The sequence below is a fragment of the Strigops habroptila genome, assembly GCF_004027225.2.
Source record: "Strigops habroptila isolate Jane chromosome 13 unlocalized genomic scaffold, bStrHab1.2.pri S16, whole genome shotgun sequence".
Lineage (NCBI taxonomy): Eukaryota > Metazoa > Chordata > Aves > Psittaciformes > Psittacidae > Strigops > Strigops habroptila.
The window spans coordinates 6,869,540-6,894,313 of record NW_022651054.1 but is presented as its reverse complement, the minus strand read 5'-3'; the positions used below and the strand labels follow the sequence as shown (position 1 = coordinate 6,894,313).

Sequence of the window (24,774 nt, the reverse complement as noted above, 5' to 3'; positions counted from 1 at the left end):
ATGTCTCAGTTTTAACCCAGGAAACATCCTCTCCAGAGGCCAGAGAGTCCCTTGTGGACAAGAAATAATGTTTAACTTCCTCAGCTATGCTTCCTAAAATATTTCTCCACATAGGCTCAAGAATATGAATAAGATGCATTATAGTAAGTTATTACACACTCTCTGGATACAGGTCGTTGAAGTTTCTTCCTGGGGATTGACGAGAAAGCCAAAAAATAAAAGCACTATGAACTTCTTACCCTTCAGTAGCACACAAACTGCAGTAAATTGGCTCTGCAGCACCTCTGTATACTACTGACTTATCTCAGCGGATTACTGAGGACATTAGGGGGTTATTACACTTCCTCTATGCCTGAAGTTAGAAGGAAACAACTACTGGTAACAGCACAGTCATTTCCTTCACCTTTTCAAAGCTCTCCCCGCTTACAGCCTAACATGACTGTGAGTATCTCATTACAGAATATGATGCTCTTTAACATGTATTTGTCCCTTCTACTTAGCATGTGGGACCTATGTTTATGAGAAGCTCTAACACAAAGCATGTGGGAGCCCTCTTACATTGCTCAGAGGTTGGTTTTGGGAGGTGCTGCTCAGGTTTGAGTCAGATACTGGTGCAGGCACTTACATTCCAGCAGCCTCTCAGTGCTACTTGCTTTCTGCACTCTGCATGTTTGCTCTACCTCCTCACACAGGGCTGTGAACAACTGTGTCAAAAGCAAACAGGCAGAGAAAGGCCATTTGGAAGAGATCTGACCACGTTATCACCGTAGCGCGACATGCAACCACCTTGAGTGTGGCCAAAGGAACAGAGAGAGCCACTTGTGCAAGAGAGGCGAGTTCTCTGCTATCTGAGAGCAGATAAAAGAATACAGATGTTAACCACATTATTTAATTTACTACTGGGAAGTGTTCAAATGTTACTGTAGTGACTGTGGTGCAAAAAAACCTATTCAGAAATGCAAGAATACTCTCTCCCTCATATTGTTCACAGCCATTAGGTTTTCTTTGTTCTGTTCAGTCTTGAACAGATGTTGGAGCTGGAGGCTTGCAGCCAGTTTCTCAGTTTTAACCAATACATTTGATATGCTTCAGCATGGACTTCTATAACCAGAAGCCTCTCTAATCCAGTGTGGAAAGCCCTCTTTGATTTTTAACAGAAAAATGAATACTTGGTCTTCCAACTAACAAGACTTCTCATTTAAAAAGGAAAGAGGAGTTTGCAATATGCTCTCTAGCATTTTTCTGATATTCTTTTATGAATATTTAAATAACAATTTTAGGCTTAAAGATATTTTCTGGTTTCCCACACTTCCTTGAAGTTTTTGGCAGGAAATAATTTCATCATCTAGTATGAAAATATAGTATCAGGCAGTATGTTCACACCAATTGTTCACTAAAAGACCCTGTCTAGAAACTAAAATAATTTAATTGCCCAGTTACTCCTCTCTTTTACTATCCTGATGGATTCAGTTTGTCAGGAGATATTAAATTCATTAATCCTATTAAACTTATCACAGACTTGTTTTAATTTCAGAGCACATCTTCTTGCTGGAACGCAGACTGCATGAGGGCTGAGGCTAAAGAAAATGGTGTTGCCCTGTAAGCCCTCATTAATCCCCTGTGTACCAAAGGGGGGTTGGGTATTCAAAGCCTAAGCAAAAGAAGAGCCACAGAGCCCCTTGGGGCAGCCCTGTGTGTTCTGAGCTAGCAAAGCTACCTGAAACACAGCAGTAACTCTGTTACTCATGGCTTACCCAGTAGTAGGATCTTACCTTGCTGGGGAGAGCATCACAGTAGAAACCAGCACAGATGTTCAAGGTATGGGAACAAGGCAAGACAGGAGGAAGGGCTGAATTCAGCCGCAGTGCTGGAGAGCTGCTGTGGCAATAGGGCTGGGAATGAACCTCAAAGTGGTGAAGAACTGAACATAGGGTAAAGCTCAAGTTTGCAACCTCTCACTTTTCCTTTCCTTTAAATGCAGCCTCCAAAGATGAGGACTAAAGGTATCAGCAAAACTTGCACAACATGCATCCCTCTCCACACTGCCTGTAGGCTAAAGTGCTCTCTATAAACCAGTGTAAGTCAGATATGGGTCCCTGTGGTTTTTTCCACATCACCCATCCCGCACATTTAGGTGAAACATGTTCTTTCTGGGTCACCTAACGAATCACAAGCTCAGGATTCTTCAGTTTCTTGGACTGAAAACCTGCTGCTATTGCAGGTGCTACTGATCAGGGATAATGCAGTTGCAAAAAGGGTCATTTACTTCCTTTCTGTGGAACAATTTTGAAAGGAGAAATTGATGCAGATATGAGCTTTTGAAGTTTTCCCACTAGAAAATGCCAGGTTTCCTTTGCTGGTGCTCACTAACAAAACTTGACGCTTAGACTACTTATCCCCAAACAAACCTGGAAAACGTAAGAATTTTGCAAAGAGTGAAATGGAAGAAATCCAGAAAGCCAGGACTTCTGAAGGGGAAACTGCAGAATCTGACATCTCTGACAAGATAGGACTTGATAAACCTCTACTTTCAGAATAATCCTCTTCTTGCAGTATCACTCGCCACAGTCAGGACTCCTTTGCTGCTGAACAGGTACAACCTGAAGCTATTTGTACCCAAGCACGAACATGCCTCTCTAACTCCAATTCCCTTAGATCTGCCTTCACGTTACACTGCATTCTTACCGCTCATCACATGAGGAGATAAGGAAAGTGAAGTACTGCCCTAAAGCTTTGTCCAACAGTAGTGGCTATTTCTTTACCTCCATTTACAAATTTAAAGCAGAACAACAAGCTTTCTGCATTTCTGGGAGTGGGTGGGAATATTTAGCCTCTTTTATAGCAAGGTCATTTTCTTCAGGCAAGCAACAATAGAATACACACCAGCTTTTTCCAACAGCAAAAGCCCATCTTGTGTAGGGATCTTACAAGCCTCTGAAAGGTGCAACAGGACACCATGGTGACTCTTCGAGCAGGTAAGCATTTTCATCTGCCTGCTAGGTTACCTGCTAGAACATAGGTGGAGCTGGCATCTGCATTACTATCCTCTACAAACTGCACTAGTTAACTGACAAAGACCTTTCCAGTTCTTGATATTATTCTAGCCCAGAACTTCAGTTTACTAGAAGCTTCCTTCAAGTAGAGTTAGGAAAAGAGTGAACGCAAGTTTTACACTGACAATAGTAATTACAATAAAGAATCAGTGCTTTGACATTATAGCAAAGAACCTGGAGCTTAGAACACCACACAAGTCAACCTCAAGGCTGGCAGTGCTAACTCTGGCAAACCAAAACTGAACCATTCCATACAACTACTACCATCTGTTAGCACTTGTACATACCCCACCTAGCTTCACAGCACAGCCACTTATTTCCCCAACTGCATCTGGTTTGCAGAAGAGACATGAGCATTTGTGTGTAATTGTGGCTAGGAAAACATCAAAAATTGTATTAAGCTCCTACCCAGGGGTTCAAATACAGCCTGCTGGGTTTTGGAAGTCTCTTTTTATGAATTTCCTTAAGGTCCTCAATCTGAACAGACAAGTGAGGTTGGTCCCTTTTACAGAGAGGGAAACTGAAGGCCCAGGGAAGTGAAACCGTGTGCTCAGGAACAGCAGCAGAGCAGGGCACGAGCCCATGTCTGCAGTTTCTTTTGTTTTAGTGATCTGAGCAGCAAGAGCTGGTGAAGGGCCTGGAGCACAAGTGTGATGAGGAACAACTGAGGGATCTGGCAGGGTTTAGTCTGAAGAAGAGAAGGCTCAGGGGGACTTTATCGCTCTCTGCAACTGCCTGACAGGAGGATGAAGCCAGGAGGGGGCTGGTCTCCGCTCCCAGGGAACAAGTGACAGACCAAGAGGAAACAGCCTCTAGCTGCACTAGGGGAGGTTTAGACTGGAGATGAGGAGAAATGTCTTCATGAAAAGAGTTGTCAAATGTTGGAACAGGCTGCTCAGGGCAGTGGTGCAGTCACCGTCCCTGGAGGGATTTAACAGATGTGTAGACGAGGCCCTCAGTGACACGGTTTAGTGGCCTTGGCAGTGCTGCGTTAATAGTTGGACTCAATCTTATGGGTCTTTTTGCAACCTCAATGATTCTATTCTGTGATTTTCCCCAAATTCATCATGACTACACATGTACCAAGAGTGAAATATTTGCAGACTCTAGACTCTCCACAAACAACTTAAATCTTTAGCCTCTGTAAGATGTCACATGCACCCACGCTGCTTTCTCCGAACAAGGACTACAAACAAAGTCCATCTGTACATTCAGATCAAAGATATATTTTTTGTAATCAGGTGGTTACTAAACCTGACTAGATTTTAAAATCTGGCAATAGAATATCCACACAATACCCTGTCACAGTAATGCTTCTATAATGGCCCAACTCAAAACAACTGTTGTTCCTAGAGCTAAAAGCAATTACAAACCCAAATGTTAATAAGCCAGCTCCCACCTCAGCACCAGTACAGCTCTGGGTTACTTCACTGAATCTGAATTCTGTTCCCTTACAAAGGCCAGTCATTGCACTGACTCTTTCCCATGACTACACAGGAGCAGTTGCCCCCCTTCAAGTCTGGATTGAAGCTCTCTTATTATTTAAGGGATGGGAAGGAATGAAGTTATGCGCTAGTCAGTTCTGTGCTGCATTACTGCCTTAGAGTAACATGAAATCCAGTTTCATGCTAACCATTCCCAGCCCTTGCTGCACATAGCAGGAACAGGCCCTACTGTGCCCCAAGTCTCATTCTCACCTCCGCGCTGTGATCAGACAAGTACCTGGCTGTAGCCAGAGGAGAAAGTAAATCCCTGCACTATAATAGATGCTATAAAAAGGATGGATAAATCACCTCAGGAAGAGCCCATCTTTCTTTCACACACAAAGAGAGACTTGTTGAATGCCTGAATTCTGGAAATGCAGAATCCAGGAACACCCTCCTTGGCAACAAGCACAGCAGAAGCAGGCACTGGGAAATCCCTATCAGCTAACTTAAAGCTTGGAACAAACAGGGGTTATTTTAATTAGGACAGTGGTGGATATCTGGGTTTATTTCAAAACAAGCATTGCCTCAGCTGGGTGTCTGCAACACACTGCGAGAACTCAGGTAGGTTCACTGCACAGAGTACATATGGGAGAGGGGGGCAATGTTTGAGGAAAGAAGAGATCTAAAATTCAGCAGGACTGAAGCAGGATGTCAAAAGTAGTTTTAAAAGCAAGCACAGCATCTCCCAAGCCTGGTTACACAAAGGGCCAGGGAAGGCTGAGAAGTTACTGGGAAGTTTAGAGGTGAGGAGTGAATATTCTTATTCACAGCCAAGCAAAACCTGCCTCTGCCTCCACTGCAGCCTGCTGTCCCTCCTCCAAGGTGCTCGCAGGTGGTTTACACTTTTAAGTGCCTTTACTTCTCCATTCTCCTATGAGCTGGCCACAGGAACAGCACCATCCAGCTCCTAGCAACAAAACAACTTGCTCTGCCTCAGTTTTCAGCATCCTCCTCCTCCTCACTGCTTTGTAATGTAGAGAGGCCACAAAGCCCATCACTGGGGAATGCAAACCTCTGCCTGTGCACTTCCATGGAGCAGAAGCTGTCCTTCCCTATCAGCTCCCTGACAGGGCTATAGACAAAGGACAGGACTCCCATAGAGCTGCACTGTGCTCTCTCAGCAAGCCCCTGCATTTTGAGGCTTCAGCCTCAAGCCAAGATAAAAACTAGAATCTCTCTATAGCTTTATGCAAGTTGCCTTTAACTAGAGGAACTTTTAAATTATGAGCCTTCCAGAGTATTCAAACTGCTCCCCTGGAAAAAACTACAACATGTGATAACTCATTTTGGACAGGCAAAAGCATTCCAAAAATTATGAGCATGATTCATTTGAACATGACAATAAACAAAGGGATTTGCTTCAAAGACAGCTGGTAAAAGGAAAACACTCCCAAAGGTACCAGTGGCTGCTCTGGGCTGTGCCACCAGGCTTCTTATGAGAAGACCTAACCAACATGAGCCCTTTAAAATCCTATTTGTCATACTGCACCAATAGTCCTCTCCTGCTCTCCTTCTGCCCTGCCTGCCCCTGGGTAGCTGTGCGAACAGTGAAGAATGTTTCTTCAATGATTTATTCAATAAAGATCACAAAACTCATCAGATACATCATTCAAGCCATTATTTGCCAACTTTTGCTGCTCACATTGCAAGAGAGAGATTGAGCTCCTGAGAACACACAAAAAGGTTGTGCCGACAAAACAGCTTTGCCAAATCTTAAGTAGACTATTATTTAGCAATGTCCAAGCCCAAACAGCTCCTACTGCCCAGAGAAAGGCCAGCACAAGAGACAAAATAGAGGTTTGCTCTTCAGCATGAAAATGGGGAAAAAATACATATATTTATCTTAAAGGTCGGTTCCGTCACTGAGTAGTTGCCTAGCAACATTCCCTAGCAACCCCAGTGCAGGAAAGCCACAGCCAGCACTCTCCTACAGTCAATTAGAAATGGTAATTTCCATGGGAAGATCCCACCATCCACTCCAATTAGAAACACCAATTCTTTTTTCATCACCAACCTTTCTTATTAGAAGCTTTGTACATTTATCCCTCGCTCTGTTTTGCTCTGCCCTCCTGCACTGCCCAGTATAACCACTACACATCAGCAGCAAGTCATCTACAGCCTTAGGAGCAACACCTAAAAGTATAATGCAACTCATTCATCTTCATTCCAAATCAATGATGGTTTTCTTCTCTTCCACAAAAGAAGCTCGAGATCCAGCTGGCCCTTCAGTGCTCTTCAGATGTGGAGATCCTGTCAAAGGACAGGTCCTACAGCAAGCTGTAATTCTGGCACCAGAAGCTGCATTGTGCTTCCCAGAGTTCACACGGCTGTAGCTGGGTAACTTCTCTTCATGTTCTGAAGCATAATGCCATTAGGGAATGTGGAATTGTACCAGTAAACTACTGCACTTCCCTGCGCCTCAGAGTCTGTAAGCAACAGCAACGGGTAAGAATGGGTTGTATATAAAAAAGTAATTAAAGTGCTTGGTAATTTCATGTCTTTTAATGCAATGTGCTCTGAAATGAGATTTGAAAAATAAAAAGCCAGGCAAATCCTTGAGATGGGAATGATCACCTATTTAAAGCCTTTCGTACTTGGAGCTGTCAATCTCAGCAGTGAAATTAAATGAAGAGAAAGAGGAAAGAAAGGGAGCCTGTGTGGGCTGGTGACTGATCAAGGTTTGAACAGTCTCATTTACTGATCTCTCCAATATACAGTAATGACAAAAAATAGATTTTCTGTTGTCAAATGACCATAATTTTCTAGTTGTTTACTCTCTCCAGAGCCAAAAGCTATCTCCTCCTTAACTGCTTGCAAAAACTGTTACATGCTGTCAGTAGCAGTTTTCCTACTCACTCCCTCCCTCGTATAAAGTGCCAGTGATATAAGGGAGACATCTCCCTCAAAGTTTGGTGGAGATAAGCTCTAACACAACACTTACAGAGCTCACTCATAACCACATTTCTAATAAGCTGCAAACTCTCAAAACCTTAAAGAAGGGGCAATCTTACAGCTCTCTATAATACCTGAAAGGAGGATGGAGTGAGGTGGGGGCCAGTCTCTTCTCCCAAGTAACAAGTGACAGGGCAAGAGGAAATGGCCTCAAGTTGTGCCAGGGGACATTTAGATTTGGTATCAGGAGAAATGTCACCAAAAGAAGTCCCTTCAGAGCCTTAGATCCTGAAGCACATTTTCCCAGCACTGCTCCATGAAAGCAAACAGCACTGCTGATCTTCGCATGGTCTGGGGTGCTGGGATGCCTTCACTGCTGTAGCTCCCATCGGTGCAACCACTACACTGCCATTGCTCAAAATCCTCTTTGGCAAAGGGAAAAAAGCTGAGGGTTGGGGCCAGCATGTACCACGAGAGGATGCATTAGACCATTCTTACTTTTCAAAGTTGCAAGTCCTGGAACACTAGACAAGGGGGCAGGAAGAGAGTAAGTTTGACACATCTGTCCCCTGGCCTTGGACAGGGTCAGCTGCCACCCGCCCCATTCCCAAAAGATGTTTTGATGAGCCACCAGTGATGAAGACGCTGCTACCTCCAAAGACAAATCATTTCATTGCCTCTAACTTGCCCATTAATAGCAAAGCTTTGCCATAGTTGGAGTCCTTTGACTTCATCACTCAAGACGCTCTTAAAGAATTCCCATGGCCCATAACACATCTGCCAAAATTCAGTTTCTATTCACAAGGAAATCTCTTTTTCTTAGCTTCCAAATCCTGCTGCATGCATGCAACTGGAACTTGGTTGGGCTGCTGCTCAGGGGCTTTTTCTGGCCATCCTCCTACAAAAGACACCCTCAGTTACCAACACTTCCACCAGCCAGGGCTGCTTTGCAGTGGCTGACACAGCCGGAAAGCATGGCAGGCATGTGTGGCAGCATCTGACTTCAACTTGAAAAATGACATTACAGCTCCAGCAGCATCATCTTTCTATACACTATTAAGAGAAAGCTTATTAGTCTGTGAAGCTGATATGGTGCATCTGCAACCCTCCGGCTGACTACTGCTAACTCCTTATTTCGTAAAGCCCACAGCAAAATCAGTCAATAGTAACAGAAGGGGTGAAAACCACAACTGTGTGATTTAATGTATAGCTTGTCAAAGTTATTTGAAAGGTCTGTATAGCCCTTAGCAAGAAAAAGGTTCCCCACACTTGCCTGAGAGCAATGTATTTGGTAATAAGGTAGTATAATCAAAAAGCAGACCTTCCTCCATAGCAAACACACTTTGATGCTCTGATTTATGTGACAGTATCCTGCAACAACTAGAGCTGGGAGACAGATCTACCTACACCTCTCCTTTAAAGTGAGCACAGTAAAAATACCAGAAGAGCATTGAGTCTCCAGAGCTAGCTGAGGAGAGGAAAAATATAACAACAAAGCAGGTTCAGTTCAGCCACAGCAAAAACTTAAACACACCAAGAGTGAAAAATTTAGAATCATAGAATCATAGAATAGTAAGGGTTGGAAAGGACCTTAAGATCATCTAGTTCCAACCCCCCTGCCATGGGCAGGGACACCTTGCCCTAAACCATGTGGTCCAAGGCTCTGTCCAACCTGGCCTTGAACACCGCCAGGGATGGAGCATCCACAACCTCCCTGGGCAACCCATTCCAGTGCTTCACCACCCTCACTGTAAAGAACTTCCTTATATCTAATCTAAACTTCCTCTGTTTAAGTTTGAACCCATTACCCCTTGTCCTACCACTACAGTCCCTAAGGAAGAGTCCCTCCCCAGCATCCTTATAGACCCCCTTCAGATACTGGAAGGCTGCTCTGAGGTCTCCACGCAGCCTTCTCTTCTCCAGGCTGAACAGCCCCAACTCTCTCAGCCTGTCTTCATACGGGAGGTGCTCCAGCCCTCTTGTCATCCTCGTGGCCCTCCTCTGGACTCGCTCCAACAGCTCCATGTCCTTTTTATGTTGAGGACACCAGAACTGTATGCAGTACTCCAAGTGAGGTCTCACGAAAGCAGAGTAGAGGGGCGGGATCACCTCCTTCGACCTGCTGGTCACGCTTCTTTTGATGCAGCCCAGGATGCGGTTGGCTTTCTGGGCTGCAAGCGCACACTGAAGCCAGCTCATGTTAAGCTTCTCGTCAACCAACACCCCCAAGTCCTTCTCTGCAGGGCTGCTCTGAATCTCTTCTCCGCCCAACCTGTAGCAGTGCCTGGGATTGCCCCGACCCAGGTGTAGGACCTTACACTTGGCTTGGTTAAACTTTATAAGGTTGGCATCGGCCCACCTCACAAGCGTGTCAAGGTCCCTCTGGATGGCATCCCTTCCCTCCAGCGTATCAACCGAACCACACAGCTTGGTGTTGTCGGCAAACTTGCTGAGGGCGCACTCAATCCCACTGTCCATGTCGCCGACAAAGATGTTGAACAGGACCGGTCCCAACACCGATCCCTGAGGGACACCACTCGTTACAGGTTTCCAACTGGACATCGAGCCATTTACCACAACTCTTTGCGTGCGGCCATCGAGCCAGTTTTTATCCACCGAGTGGTCCATCTATCAAATTGATGTCTCTCCAATTCAGAGACAAGGATGTCATGCAGGACAGTGTCGAACGCTTTGCACAAGTCCAGGTAGATGACATCAACTGCTCTGCCGCTGTCCATCAGTTCCGTGGCTCCATCATAGAAGGCCACTAAATTGGTCAGGCAGGATTTCCCCTTAGTGAAGCCATGTTGGCTGTCACCAACCACCTCGTTGGTTTTCATGTGCCTTAGCATGTTTTCCAAGAGAAACTGTTCCAAGATTTTGCCAGGCACAGAGGTGAGGCTGACTGGTCTGTAGTTTCACAGGTCTTCCACCTTCCCCTTCTTGAAAATGGGGGTTATATTACCCTTCTTCCAGTCATCGGGAACTTCACCTGATTGCCAGGATTTTTCGAATATGATGGACAGTGGTTTAGCAACTTAATTCGCCAGCTCCTTCAGGACCCGTGGATGGATTTCATCAGGTCCCATAGACTTGTGCATGTTCAGGTTCTTAAGATGGTCTCAAACCTGATCCTCTCCTACAGTGGGCCTAAGGTCTTCATTTTCACAGTCCCTGCATTTGCTTTCCAAGACTTTCGTGGTGTGGTCAGAGCATTTGCTGGTGAAGACTGAGGCAAAGAAGTCATTAAAAACCTCAGCCTTCTCCAAATCCATGGTAGCCAGTTCTCCTGATAGCTTCCGGAGAGAGCCCACGTTGTCCCTAGTCTGTCTTTTATTTGCTACGTATCTATAGAATCCTTTCCTGTTATCTTTTACATCCCTTGCCAAACTTAATTCTAGCTGGGCCTTAGCTTTCCTAACCTGGTCCCTAGCTTCCCGGGCAATGCTCCTATATCCTTCCCAGGCTGCCTGTCCTCGCTTCCACCTTCTATAAGCTTCTTTTTTCCCTCTCCTGGAGGGCTCCTGGACGCTGTGCTTCCCCTGCTCCGGTGTTAAAGGCGTCCTCTCTGGAGATATCTCAATTCAAATAGAAGGGTCAGAAAACAACTATTGCCATTCCTGGGTGAACATGGGAAGATGGAGGTGGAGATAAACCAAGGGGGTCCTCTCTCCTTATCACCTTCTCAGCCTCTCCAAGAGTCAGTGCTCCCTAGCCTGAGGCTGGGCTGCGGGTCTGCTCCCCCTTTCTCTTGCTGTCCCCTGCCCCTGGTGCTACTCGTGGGGTGCTGCCATGAACCTCAGCCTGTCAGCTGTGCAGGCTGGCTCTCCATGAAGGAAACAACCCTCTGGTACGGGACCAACCCAGGTTGAACAGAGAAGAGGAGTGCCTTGCTCTCTTTTGCCTAAGCACAGCTTTTAAAACTAAAGCAGACAAGTAAGAGTTAACAAGTAAACCACATCCCCCAGCCAGAACCACCAACACTCCCTCAACAAGCTGACAGAGGGGAGATTGAGATGAGCTCTTGGGCAGAAGCTCTTCCCTGTGAGGGTGCTGAGGCGCTGGCACAGGGTGCCCAGAGAAGCTGTGGCTGCCCCATCCCTGGCAGTGTTCAAGGCCAGGTTGGACACAGGGCTTGGAGCAACCTGCTCTAGTGGAAGGTGTCCCTGCCCGTGGCAGGGGGTTGGAACTGGATGGGCTTTAAAGTCCCTCCAACCCAAACCAACCTGGGATTCTATGATATGGCTCCAACTTCACAAAAGTTAAGCGTAGTTATGTGGTTAGAAGTTACTCTTTCAATGCCACGATTTTGGATTAGGTAAATTCCGTAAATTCACAGGGAGCAATTTACAGCCTTTTACTGAAATTGTGCTACTGAAACCCAGTTTGCTCATCCCTCAAAAGGCCACAGAAGACTTTCACAAAAGAAATGAAAAGGTAAGATTTGAAAGGCAATTTCAGAATTTAAATGAGAAAGTGGTGATTATGCCTTCAGCCCTTCAAAACAGAAAGAAGGGCTTTGTTATAATGTTAGGCTGGAGCCAGCCCCATTCAACTATCAAAAAAAACAGAAAAGAGGAAAAACAAAACAATGTCTCTGCATTAAAACCATGGCCATGCTAAGAGTGAAGCCACCCTCCCTCACAGAAATGGGAGGGCAACTGGAGAGCCCATTTAATCCTGAGAATTCTTAAAGCACCCAGAAAGGATGCTGGAGGGTAATACACTGGCAAGATGTATTGGCAGCATGCGTGTGTCCCAAATTCCTTTGTGTTCTTCTGCCACTGTGAGCACCAACTGCTTCTCTCTTCAGCAGAGTGAGCTGCTCTGCACCCACCCTGCTGCAGTCCAGCTTTATCCATGCTTGTTTGACATGGATGAACTGAAGCCAAGAAGAGATGATGGATGGATGGAGGGATGGATGGATGGATGGATGGATGGATGGAGGGAGGGAGGGAGGGAGGGAGGGAGGGAAAACAAGACAGAGCCAGAGGATGGCCCCTGAGGCTATAGGCCAAGTGGAACACAGTGGGGTCCCTCCCAGCACCCAGTCTTCAGCCCAACCTGCAGGGTCCAAAAGTCCCCATGGTATAAGCCACCACAACTCCTTCAGGAGAAACCACTCCATTCTGTATTGCTTTTTGGTAGCTAAACAAGAGGAATCCTCCCTGTGCCCAAAAGGGGGAAAAAAAAAGGATAGAATAAAATGCAAGTTCAAAGGCTGCCTTTGTTGCAAAGAGAAAAAATGTGTGTGAAGAATATTGGGGGCAATTATAAAATAAGCTCAGGTCATTGACAGAATCTGACAGCCTCTGGGCAAAATCACAGGCTCTCCCAAGACATCCATCCTGAGCATCATGTCCACCCCTCTTTTAAGTTTTACTGAGAAGCCCAAGTGCCTAAATGGTTATTTATGGAATACTAATAGCCACAGTTTGCAATTGAAATGAAGACTCACTGCAGCACTGGAGCTATCATGGTGTTAAGAGTCTGTGTTGGTACATAGCAGTATAGCTTAGCTTTTACAGAGTTCCTCTCATCAGTAGATCTTCAGGCATTAACTGCTGCCCCAAGAGGTAAAAGGAGGAAGATTTCTGGCAGAACACTAGCACTTTTCCAAACTGTTGAAACTACATACTAGAGCTTACCCCTTGTTGTAACCTTTCATACACTTCCACGTTCAAAGTCCTGTGTGTCTTTTATACTAAACACTTGTAACTGTCAAAACGTTTAATGCTGGTAATGACTTCAGGCTGGCAGATCCATTATATTCTCAGCTATAGCACATGCAACAAGGCCAGGGAGATGCTCAGGGGCATCGTGTTCTGTGTGGGCCATGTCATCGTCCCTGCCATGGTGCCTGCCCGGCAGGACACAGCAGGGCTGTGGAAGCTGCAGGCACAGAGGCGAGGGTGGGATATGGACAGGGGTGGCACAGGGACACGGGCTGTCAGGCGCGCGGGTGGCACAGGGCTGTCACTAGAAGGCGGGGGAACGGGGATGCCGGTGGACCAGGGACACGAGCCCCAGAGCGCGGTGGTTGCCGAGGTTCCGCCGCGCGGCTCCCGCAGCGCGTTCCGGGCCGGTGGCCGTTACCGGAGAGCAGGAGAGAGATGGCGCTGCCGGGCCCATGGCGCTGCCCCTGGCGCTGGCCGTCGGCGCTGCCCCTGGCGCTGTTCGTGGCGCTGACCTGCCTGGTGCAGGGATCGCTGCTGGGAGCGGCGCTGGGAGCGGGGGGTGCCTGGTGTGCGCTGCGGTCGCGCCCGCCCGCCAGGCGCCCTCCGGCCCGGCGCTCTCCCGCACGGTTCCTGCCCCCCGGCGCCCTCCCCGACTGCTCCTGCCCCCCTACAGGCCGAGCCTCATTGCCCGGTTCCCACCCCGTTGGCTCCAGGCCGTCCAGCGCCCGAGGGGCAAAAGGGCCGGTAACTTTGGTCTAGCCACAAGCGCCAGCCACAGGGACAGCACCCAGTCCCACGGCAACTGCCTTGGGTGAGCGCGGGGGGAGGATGTGGGTGGGATAAGGACACGGGTGGCACAGGGACACAGGTGGGATAAGGACACGGGTGGCACAGGGACACTCCTTGTCAGGGACACAGGCGGCACAGAGACACTGGTTGTCAGAGATGCCAGTGGCACAGGGACACGGGTGGCACAGGGATATGGATGGCACAGGGACACTGGTTGTCAGGGATTCAGGTGGCAGAGGGACATAGTTGGGATATGGACAGAGGTGGCACAGGGACACTGGTTATCGGGGATGCACGTGGCACAGGGACACAGGTGGGATAAGGACATGGGTGGCACAAGGACACTCCTTGTCAGGGACACAGGTGGCACAGGGACACTGGTTGTCAGAGATGCCGGTGGCACAAGGACACGGGTGGCACAGGGATATTCCTTGTTGAGGACACAGGTGGCACAGGGATACGGGTGGCACAGGGAAACTCCTTGTCAGGGACACAGGTGGCACAGGGACATGGATGGCACAGGGACATGGGTGGGATAAGGACATGGGTGGCACAGCTATGGCGGTGCTGGGCCCATAGCGCTGCCCTTCATACTGCTCCAGGGATCACTTCTGGGCGCAGGGGGGTCCTGGTGTGCGATAGGGCCCTGCCATCCTGAATGGCTCCTGTCCCCATGTCGCCTGCAAGGCAAAACGGCCGCTAACGGCGGCTCAGCCACAGGCACTGTCTGTGCTGAGAGCACCCAGCCCGCCACTACTGCCTTGAGTGAGCGTGGAGGGAGGACGGGATTGGATCATCCCGCCACTAACGGCAGCGCTGACCGTTGTGCCCCCGCAGAGCCCCGCTGAACACCGTGCGCCACCAGGACCTGCTGCCGCCGCACTGGAGCCCTGGAACGGTTTTCCTGCCGGTACGCTGGGACACTCACATGCCCAGGGGCTCGCCATGGCCGCCGCCCAGCCCCGCTCCGCAGCCCTCAGCCCAGCACAGAGCTCTTTTCCCCTCCCCACTCTGCCCTGGCCAGTCTGCTGGGGGGATACAGCCAGGGGAAAGAGAAAGACAAAACCTCTTTGCTGTGCTGACACCTTTTCAGCTGGAGGCAGCAGCACATGTGGGAGGCCTGTGTTCCCACTTTGACGCAGGTCTCCTCAGCAGCTGCTGAGCTGGAATAAAACACTGCTCACAGCCTGGGCTGGGCTTGCAGATGTGACAGTGGGACGTAGTCATGGCTAATGGAGCTCTGCATCTGTGCAGGGAAAGGTTTTCTGCAGGATGGATCAGCAGGGAAGGGTTTTCTCTGCCTGGGCCAGCAGCATCCTCCCTCCCATTGCCTCGGCCATAAAGAGCCTGGCGTGGAGGCCACTTGCTCCCAGAGTGGATTCAGTTTGGGGTGCTCAGGCTTTGCCCTCCATGGTCGTTCTGGAGGGGAGTTGAGCAGTGTTGAAACAAGAAAGGCTCTGGGCTCAGTAGCCAGCACCTGGGAGATGGGATTTACTCTGCAGTGAGCAGGAGAACGGGAGGCTGTGCTCCCCCGAACCAAAATAGTTACTACTGGTCTCTTTCTGCGTTCCAGGAGAAGCGGATGTATGTGAGGACATCTCCACAGACCACCGCAGGATCCTGCTGTGAGATGCCGCTTTGGAAAGGAAGGTAACGTACAGCTCATCCAGCAAGTGCTTCCTTCTCAATGCTAGCTGGGAAGAAAGCAGTTGCCTTCCCAGCCATTGCAGCGCCCAAGTCCTGCTCTCCACCGAAGCCGGGACACTCCAGGCCCCTGAGGCATGGCTGCTGGGTCACCCAGCTGTGGGGAAGCCCTGTTGTTGTGTCCATCAGCATCCGTGCCGCCTTGTTGCACTGCGGTCCTGGTGGCAGCGCTGACTGCACCATCCCTGCCCTGCGCCCAGGCCAGCTTAGAGCTTGAAGGGCTCAGAGTGCTGCGGCGATAACATTGCCGTGTGGCACTGGCGTGTCCTGGGTCCGGCTGGTTGCCGAAACACTGAAAGGAGACGGCCCCCAATTTTTGCCATCACCTCAAAAAGCAATTCATGGGAGCTCCAGTAGGGCTGTAATGTAGCACCCTCCTGGGCGCGCAGGCCCTTGTTCTCCTCTCTGCTGGCTCAGAGAAGGACCTGAGCTTGTCCTGACTAAAAGCGACAGAGCTGCTGCCCTGCTGACAGGCTGGGTCCAAGCCAGGGCCCTGTCAGGGGCAGCGGCTCCCACCCGGGATCCCCCGCTGCTGCCCTGAGGCTGCCCGAGCCGGGCCATGGGTAGGGGAGCAGAGCAGCTCCTCTGCCTGGAGCCACGGTCAGGCTGCTGCTGTGGCTCAAGGCTCTTGCCCTGAGCTCTGCTCTTTGGCAAAGACGGCAAAGAAACACAGCAGGGATGCTTGTGGGAGTCCTTGGTGTGTTGGGTCTCGTCCTCCTCCCAGGAGAGGGCCAAGCCTGGGGCTGACCCTAACTGGCTCTCTCACACTTGCGCAGGGAATGGGAGGTGCGGCGGCCAGGGAGTTGCACGCCAGGAACAGCAAACAAGGCTGTGCAGACCGAGGAAGGTGAGTGCAGGTGGGGCCCAGCTCTGTGCCAGGCTTGCATGGGCCACTGGTGCGGGCCAGCAGCAGGACAGCAGATAGCTCAAGTCTGCAGGTGGGATCAGCTTGAGGTGTCCCCTGGAAACTAGAACGTGCTGGTCCTGAGGCAGTGGCGTTTGTGCTGGCCTCAGCGACTGCCCTAAAGGGATTTCCTGGTGCTAATTGAGGGGCGCTGACAGATGCCTGGGAGCTGGTCTGCAAGGGGGAACACCAGCCTCCATGCCAGCATGGGTCCAGGTGTCAGCCTTAGAGCAAGATCTGTTGCGGTACAAGTAGCACCCTGCTCAACTTCCAGGCTGAGCTCATTCCAGTGCTTCCTCAGCTAAAAGAGAGAGGAAATCCTGTGTGCCCATCGCGCAGAGGGTCCCGTGGCACAGTGCTAGATGTGGCCCACGTGTGGCAGTTTGTGTGGTTTGTGGTTCGGGTGGGCAGCATGCAAGCACCGTCTGTGGAGGTGGGAAGGGGCCGCTGGCCCGTGGAGCCCCAGCAGGCTCCTGTGACAGCTTCCCCACGGATCTCTTGTGGCCAGCTGCTGCCCCAGGGCACCGCAGCCTTGTCCGCGGCTTAAGGCCGTGTCCCTAGGTCTACCCTCCAAGACGGTCATCCAGAGAGGAGTGAGAAGGGACAAGCCCCTTGGTACAGGACAAACGCCTCTGCTGGGAGCTGCTCCTGACTTGTCTCCTCCTGTAGCTGTCGAGAGGCCTGAGGAGAAGCGGCAGGAGACCCCGAGCCCACCACCGTCGCCGGGAAACGGAAGACCGCGGAAGAGGAGCATCTGCCTCCTGGTGCCTTGGGATAACGAACCACTGGTGCTGGTACGTCGCTGTCTCGCAGCCTCTTTTGCTCTCCTCTGGGCATAGAATGTGCTCAGTGCAATTCCTGCAGGGCTGGGGCAGGCTGACCTGCCTGCCTTGGGGCAGGGGGTCTTGTCCTTGCTGAGTGGGAAGTGACGCTCTTCCCTGCCCCAGTGTGTGCTGGGCTGTGCGTGACTGTGCTGCCCGCTGCCGGGGCATCTACTGGCCCTAGCTGCTAGCTGTGGTAGAACCATGGGCTTCATGGGTCTGGCGCCAGCCTGCTTCCACCCCTCTTTCAGAGCAGCTCTGCCGGCTTCCCTGAGAAGGAACTAAGCTACTGCTCTCTCTTGGCAGCCCCCTGCACCTGACCCGGGCTACCCCATCACAGAAGAGATCATCGAGGAGGAGAGGGAGGCAGCGTGGCAGCGGCTACGCCGGCTCTTGGGGCATAAGGCTGGTAAGGGCAGACTGGGAACGCGAAGGGCACGGCAAGGAGCAGAAAGCCAGGGCCCGGGCTGGCAGGGCAGTGGGGTGTCTGCGTAGCGCAGGGCTGAGGAAGCTTCTGGGCCAGTGCTGCCTGCTCCTCAGGTCTGCAGCTCTTCGAGACTTGTGAAGACTTGGTGGGAGGCCTCGTGTCCCGGGGCTGATGGCCGAGGTTCCCCAGGGCCGGAGCTGTGAGCTGTTCATGCTGGGAGGCTCGGCTCAGGGGTAGTCCTATACAGCAAGTGAGGGTCCTGATTCTTGCTGCCTCCCAGCAGATGAGGTCCCCAGCACCAGTGAGGAAGATGTGTCCCTGGGCACAGCCATCGCCCAGGGCTCCTCTGGCACCAGCTACGCACAGGAGACCACAACATCGGACATTTCTGGGCTGGCCGCTTCCACCACCACCACCGGCCATAGTCACAGCGCCCAGCCCAGAAGCACGAGCACCCCCGTGTTGGGAGGTGAGTTGGGGCACACCAGGGCTTCTCCAGGGGTGAAGGGCAGGGCTGGATTGAGGCAGCAGCTTTCCTGCCAGACCTGGTTGAGCCCGCCGGGCTTGGGCTGTGCAGAGCCTTGCCATGAGGAGGGAAGTTGCTCCTGCCACTCGCTGCCTCAGTCCCCAGCCCTGGGGTGGAGGGAAACTGAAATGCCGCTCCTTGACCCCTCTGGATGCACTGGATGCATCAGCTCCTGCAGGTACTGCCAGCTCCCTAAAGCCAGGCTTTCCTCCTTTGCTGACCCCTGCTCACAGACTTGTGTTGCTTTGCAGGAACTCCTGCGCCCCTCACGCCTTGGAAGAGTCGTCGCTTCCTCTGGTAGAGAGGGAGTTGGTGCTTCAGCCTTGAGGAGCTGACGGCTCGTGTTGTCCCCTTGGGCTGGGGGATGGTGGAAGGGCCAGGCTGTGCTGTAGGAGCCAGCTTGGGTGGTACCTGCTGGGATCCGGGGATGAAAACCTTCTATTCCCCCCGGGGATAGGGATTGTGGTAGCCCCTGTGCCAGCTCAGAGCGTGGCTGCAGACACCTGATCAACCTTTGTGCTTCCAGGTTCGTCCACCCCCGCCTCGTCCACCCAGGCAAGAAGGAGGACACGAGGAACCGGCAAGCGCCAAAAGGCACGCATCCAGCATTCCCGTAATAAGTAACGGCCAGTGCTGCTGGCCCCCACCCGCGGGGGTCTGGTCCAGAGCAGCTCCGAGGCGGGACCAGGGTGATGGGCCAGGCCCGTCTCTGCTGACAGCAACAAACCGTGCTGGGTGGCAGCGCCCAGGGTGGGACAGGATGAGCCAAATGCTTCCTACTGGAACAGCTGCACAGCCAAGGCTGGATGAACCTCTGTGCATCTCTGCAGCGTTTCCTTCCTTTATTTTGCCGTGTTTCCTAAGGCGTAAACTTTTGCTCCAGCCCTGGCAGTGTCTCCCCTCCCTTCCCCTCTCTGCTGCTGCCCACTCCCCATGTGGGGATGCTCTGGAGCCACTAGCGGAGTCCAGAGTGGATGGGGTTCTCACCCTCCCCAAATCCAAATTGTTTTTCATTTGTGGCTCATCCCCACCCGCTTGGGGTTTGCCAGCTCCCAGGAGCTGTGGTGCTGTCTCCCCTAGTGCCGTTCAGTGGGAGCAGGGTACAGGCTGCCAGAACCAGGGCTCACCTGAGATCTGCCCCCCCCCGCCTGCAGGGTCCCACCACCCCCAAGAGGGCTTCGCTGCCGGGTCTTCTACTGCCTGAGCCATGCGAGTGTGTGTGTCGGGTGGAGTCTGAATTACAGATAAACCACAAATATTGCCATGTTCTTTCATGGAATCACACTTTATTTTTATAGTTGAGCTGTTACAGCACCTCCTCCTTCTAAAACGTGATGTAGATGGATGTGACTAAACCTGTTCTCTTTGGTTTTTTCTTCTTCCCCAAGGAGGAGGACCGCTCTGACGCCAAGTGGCCTTTCGGACCGCCAGGGCAAAACGTCGTCGGCTGTGATCTTTGTTGAAGATTTTATTGTTCTACATTTGTTCTTCAGTTGTTTTAATATTCTAGTTGTACTGTTGTTCTTTTGTTAGTATACTGTAGATCTTTTGTTGTTATACTGTAGATCTTTTGTTGTTTTATTGTTATAATGTTATTAAACCTTTGTTGTTATGTTATTAAACTTTTGCTGTATTGTTTTAATGTTGTTAGACCTTTGTATTAAACCTCTGCTGTTAATGTTATTAAACCTTTGTTGTAATGTATTAAACCTTTGTTCTACTTTTGTTTTCACAATCATTTTACTATCATTTTAGTATTTAGTAACTGTCAAGATAGGATTCCCACCCCCCCCCACCGCACCCCCCCATCCCCTCTTTCTATGTCCTCCACTTAAAGTAAATAGGCTGTGTTCACATCTGCCTTCCCAGTGTTTGATTCCTGGGCCAGGGCACAGGGTGCCGCTTTCCAGCACCCTCTGCTTGTGGGTGCTTGCCTCCCCTGTTCAAACACAGCTGTGTGGTGGAACAACAGTTAGTATTACTACTACTCTTTATTATTTCACTAGTTTTCCTCCACTTTGCCTCTGCTTCGAGCAGTGGCAATTTCAGGGCAAGACTGCACAAACGTGCTGGAAAGGCCAGTGAAGAGAGAGAAACACATGGTAGGTCACTGGCCAGATCCTTACTGACAACAGAAATTTAGTACCATCAGCTCAACACAGAGTCAAGGAAAAGGTGGGAGGGGGGAAATGCAAAGAAACTTCATCGTAATCCTTTTTTTCTTTCTTATTTTTTTCAATTAATATGGAGTGCTCAAAACCAAGACTCCAACTCATCCATTAGACCTGCAATTTAAGCTAAGAATGCAATGGTGGGGGGCAGAGGGTGGGTGGAATCTGTCCCTTCTGTGGATCAAAAGACTCCCATTTCTGAACCCAGTTGTTTTGTTTAAGAGGACTGCACATTTGTTAAGTCCTCTCTTGGCAAAGGAACCACAAGCTCTTCACAAAGAACAGTCTCACACAGCAGTACGTACAGAAAGATGTAAATAGAGTCATAAAAGAGACTTGTTTTCTTTAGCAGATTGCCTGCTCACCAGCAAGTATTTTCAGAAGATGCTACCTCTGTGTCCTCCTGAGAAAGAAGGAACAGTTTAGGACTGAAGAGGGGAAAATCTGAATGCACTTGCTATCCATTCTCTGAATCTTCAGTAGCTTAGCATTAAATGCATAGAGCTGCAATTGCCTGTGTTCCAACCTACATGAGAATTTTATTTATGAGTGGAGTGGCCCACTATCTCTCTCACTTTCCCTGTCCATTCTTTGTATCATAGAATGGTTTGGGTTGGAAGGGACCTTAAAGCTCAACCAGTTCCAACCCCCTGCCACGGGCAGGGACACCTTCCACTAGAGCAGGTTGCTCCAAGCCCCTGTGTCCAACCTGGCCTTGAACACTGCCAGGGATGGGGCAGCCACAGCTTCTCTGGGCACCCTGTGCCAGAGGCTCACCACCCCCACAGGGAAGAACTTCTGCCTAGGAGCTCATCTCAATCTCCCCTCTGTCAGTTTAAAACCAATTCCCTTTGTCCTATCACTACATGCCCTTATAAAGCATAAAAAATAAAAGCACTGAGTGGAGACCTGCCAAGCTCAAGCGGAGCAATTGCTCCAACTCTCTTTTGCTCCGACTCCTGTCTCCAGGCAGTTCACCTTGGCACAAACTTCATTATAAGAACACCATGTGTCAGATGAGCAGACACGTAGGGTATGGGTGGATTCCCAGGCCTGTGACACAAGGCCACACATGCCACTCTTCCAGCAAGGCAGGGAGCAAACAGGAGCGGGGCCCATCACTCCCATTCCCTCAGGGAGGTGAGAGGGAGCAAAATCTGGGGCTCAGTTTCAGCACCTGCCAAATCACACATTTTTCCTCAGAAAAAGGATTACAAGGGGAAGAGGTTTTGCAGAGAACATTTTTTTTGCCTTCTCTGATTGCAGCCTTATTACCTGCCAGGGTTCAGTCTGCTCCAGTTGGTATCCTCCCAGAGATGAGTCGTGAGCAGAAGGTAAGGCTAAAGCAAGTTGAAGTCCCCTTTGAAATTTCACGACATTGAAATGCAAAATCATCCATAGGGATATGGATCAGCTGGAACAGTGGCAAAGATCTAAGGTGTTTGGCAAGCCTGAAGCAGCAGGCACAGCTACCCGAAGATGAAAAGCATTTGGGAGGTGACAGAGCAGCATACTGATGACTGCATGGAAAGAACCACTGCTCTAAAAGGCACAGAGAAACCAGATCTCCAAATGGCGAATCTCAAGATGTTCAAGTGTACCTACACCTGAACCAGGCTCAGGTTTCAAGCCACATGCAAGGGCTGTAGGAAAACAGTCTCTCCAGACAGCCTTACAGTGCAAAGGACCACCTTTGACCCAAGTGCTTAATAGTGCACCACTTATACTGTTTCCACACCAGTCTGCAGTGGGAGACCCACACTCCACTGCTCAGAGCAACCTGCACCACCAGGACCCATTCCTGAATGGAATGTAACTGCTTGGAATGTCATTCCTAACCCCCCAACCCCAACAAAAGAAAAGAAGTCTCTTTGCAGCCTTATTACCTCTGAGGATTGAGCTGCTGCCTGTAGCACCCTTTCCTCCTGAGGACAGCAGGATTGCTCAGCCAGAGCCTCCAGCAGCACTGGAGGTGGCTATGGGCAGGGATTTTGCTAAGTGTTATGCAAAACTTTTCACAGGCATTGGATCACTCGAATATCTGCTTAAAGCAAGGCAAGAGTTGAACTGTGATGCACTGGCAAATGGTCTTGAGCAACAGACAAAAGCAGAGCAGGTACATGGCTGTATGCCAGATGAAAATGGCTTCTTGTGACAACTATTCATCTGCCCTACTTTGGATGTGGTAACTATGCTGAAGGTAACTGCAAACCCTTAAGCACCATTGCAATAGCCTTGTGTACTTCAGAAACCAAAAGCTTGATTTAAGATCACAGGGCACCTTATCTGTAGCTCTTGCTATTGTGCAATTACTACGGTATCCATATGCAGAGAAAAAGGGAGTATCAGTGACTGTAACAAACATATTTCTTCCCTAAACTACCTCCTTGGAACACCTCGAGAGTTGCTTAAACCACAGGTCAAAAAGTCCAAGTGGTTATTTGCACTGAAGGGATGAGACTTGAAAGGCTCCAAGGATGAGAAATGCCAACTATTGCAAATACCACAAACTGATCTTAAAACAGATACCGTGACAAAGAGCACAGGATGGGCACAGTCTTCAAAGGACAGTCATTTTTCATTGCCTATCAGCAATGGTTCAGTTCTAGCAGAAGGTCTCCCTATGTGCTATAATTATACTGTCAGATGTGCTCACAGGCAAGTATTCCCCAAAACTAGCTTCCATCCTCATGGAAGTGACTGACTCTGACACACATGCTGCAAGTCAGACACACCACTGAATGGAAACAGCTGGGCCATGCTTGGGGGAGGCAAGAACTAGACAATCCTGAAGGTCCCTTCCAAGCCAAACTATTCTGTGATCTATGGTCTTCTAAATCAAAGAGATTAAAAGCATAAAATCATACACTTGTGTGCTCAACCTCAAATAGTTCTTTCAGTGTCGGCCTCGACGCAAGGCCACGATCCAGTGATGAATACTTAACAAATTAGAGCACTGAAGAGCCCAGATAGAAAATAATCTGTCAAGTTCACAACTAATGCTGCATTTCTGACAAAGCAGCAGAGGAAAGGGCTGGAGACAAGCCCAGCAAGCACACACACAGCACACCCATGGAGACTGCAGGTTAGTCCATTAGCAAACACTGAGCACCTCTGCACCATTGCAGGGAAAGCAGAAGAAGGACCAGAACACCCAGCCCAGTACACTTCATCCTGCTGAAGAGTGCGAGCCACAAAGAGCTGCTACTCTTACCAAGACAGCCAGCAAATGTGTAGGTCCTTTAAAAACAAAAAGGAACTCATGCTGTTAAATGTCCCTTCACCATCCTTCTGGCTGCAGGAGCTCCACAATTGCTATCTGCTTCCTAAATAACCCAAGTGCTCCAGAAAAGAATGAAAAGACAGACCAATTTGTACAGAGCATCCAGCAAGTGACAGTACATGTCTTTAACCCTGGTGCTTGCATTAAAGTCGAGTGATTCCATGCAAGTTATCCCTAACCCACCATGGCTGCACAACAAAACGCTTGTTTTACACTGTAATGCTCTCTTCCTACAACTCCTTCATTGCCCTGCTCCCTCGCTGCCTCCCCACTGCCAGACCTTGCAACACTTGGCACTCCCTGACTTTTCTGGCTGTCTTTGAAGCTCAGCATTTCACTAATTCATTTCCATGCTTTTTTGTTCTAAGAATTCCTCTGTGAAGTCTGCTCAGTCTTGGGAAGCAATGCTGTGCTAGTGTGCGCCTTTTATAACCAGGAGCTCAAGCATGAAATGGGAGAAAGACTGAGCATATGTATACTCACACTATAGCATCAACGAGTTGGAGAATAGAGTTCACATAAGAGATGGGGAACAGCTTCCTGGCCTAGAAGGTGCTTTCCATTTAGGAAGATGAAAATTGACTTCTCCACTCTTTTTCAATTAATTACTATAGCCAGAACCATGTGATTAAGCAGAGTAGATGCTTTACAGCAACAGATTTTCTGCCAGGACCTTCAGCAGTAAGTGGGGCTGGAGGCTGCCACTTATACCAGTGCAGAGCCATAGCCAGGCTGGCTTTCACTGTGCTCCACCATTCCTAGAGCCCACATTTTCCTTCATCTTCAAGGATCTCACACACAACTTTCTTTCCCATCTCATCAGCACCCCAGACTTCAAGGCAACTGACATCAGTGTCTGGTGCCACTGCCTCTTGGGGCTCTTTTCCCAACTCCATACAGCTTTGCAGGTAGGTGGATAACTTTGGATAGCTTTTATTATGCTCTGTGACCGCTATGCAATTTCTCCAGAGCAGCAACTCCTCTAATCCACTGGAGGCTTCTCTTCTGTGGTTCAGACAGTGATTATTGCAGATGGGTG

General features: G+C 49.8%; 1 long non-coding RNA gene across 1 annotated transcript; it reads left to right on the top strand.

The window, feature by feature from the left end:
• Nucleotides 1–17,182: 17,182 nt before the first annotated feature.
• On the top strand, nucleotides 17,183–18,108 carry LOC115601792. Its single transcript, XR_003989497.1, has 3 exons — nucleotides 17,183–17,301; nucleotides 17,635–17,737; nucleotides 18,039–18,108. It is a non-coding gene; the product is annotated as an uncharacterized LOC115601792 (long non-coding RNA).
• Nucleotides 18,109–24,774: the final 6,666 nt, after the last annotated feature.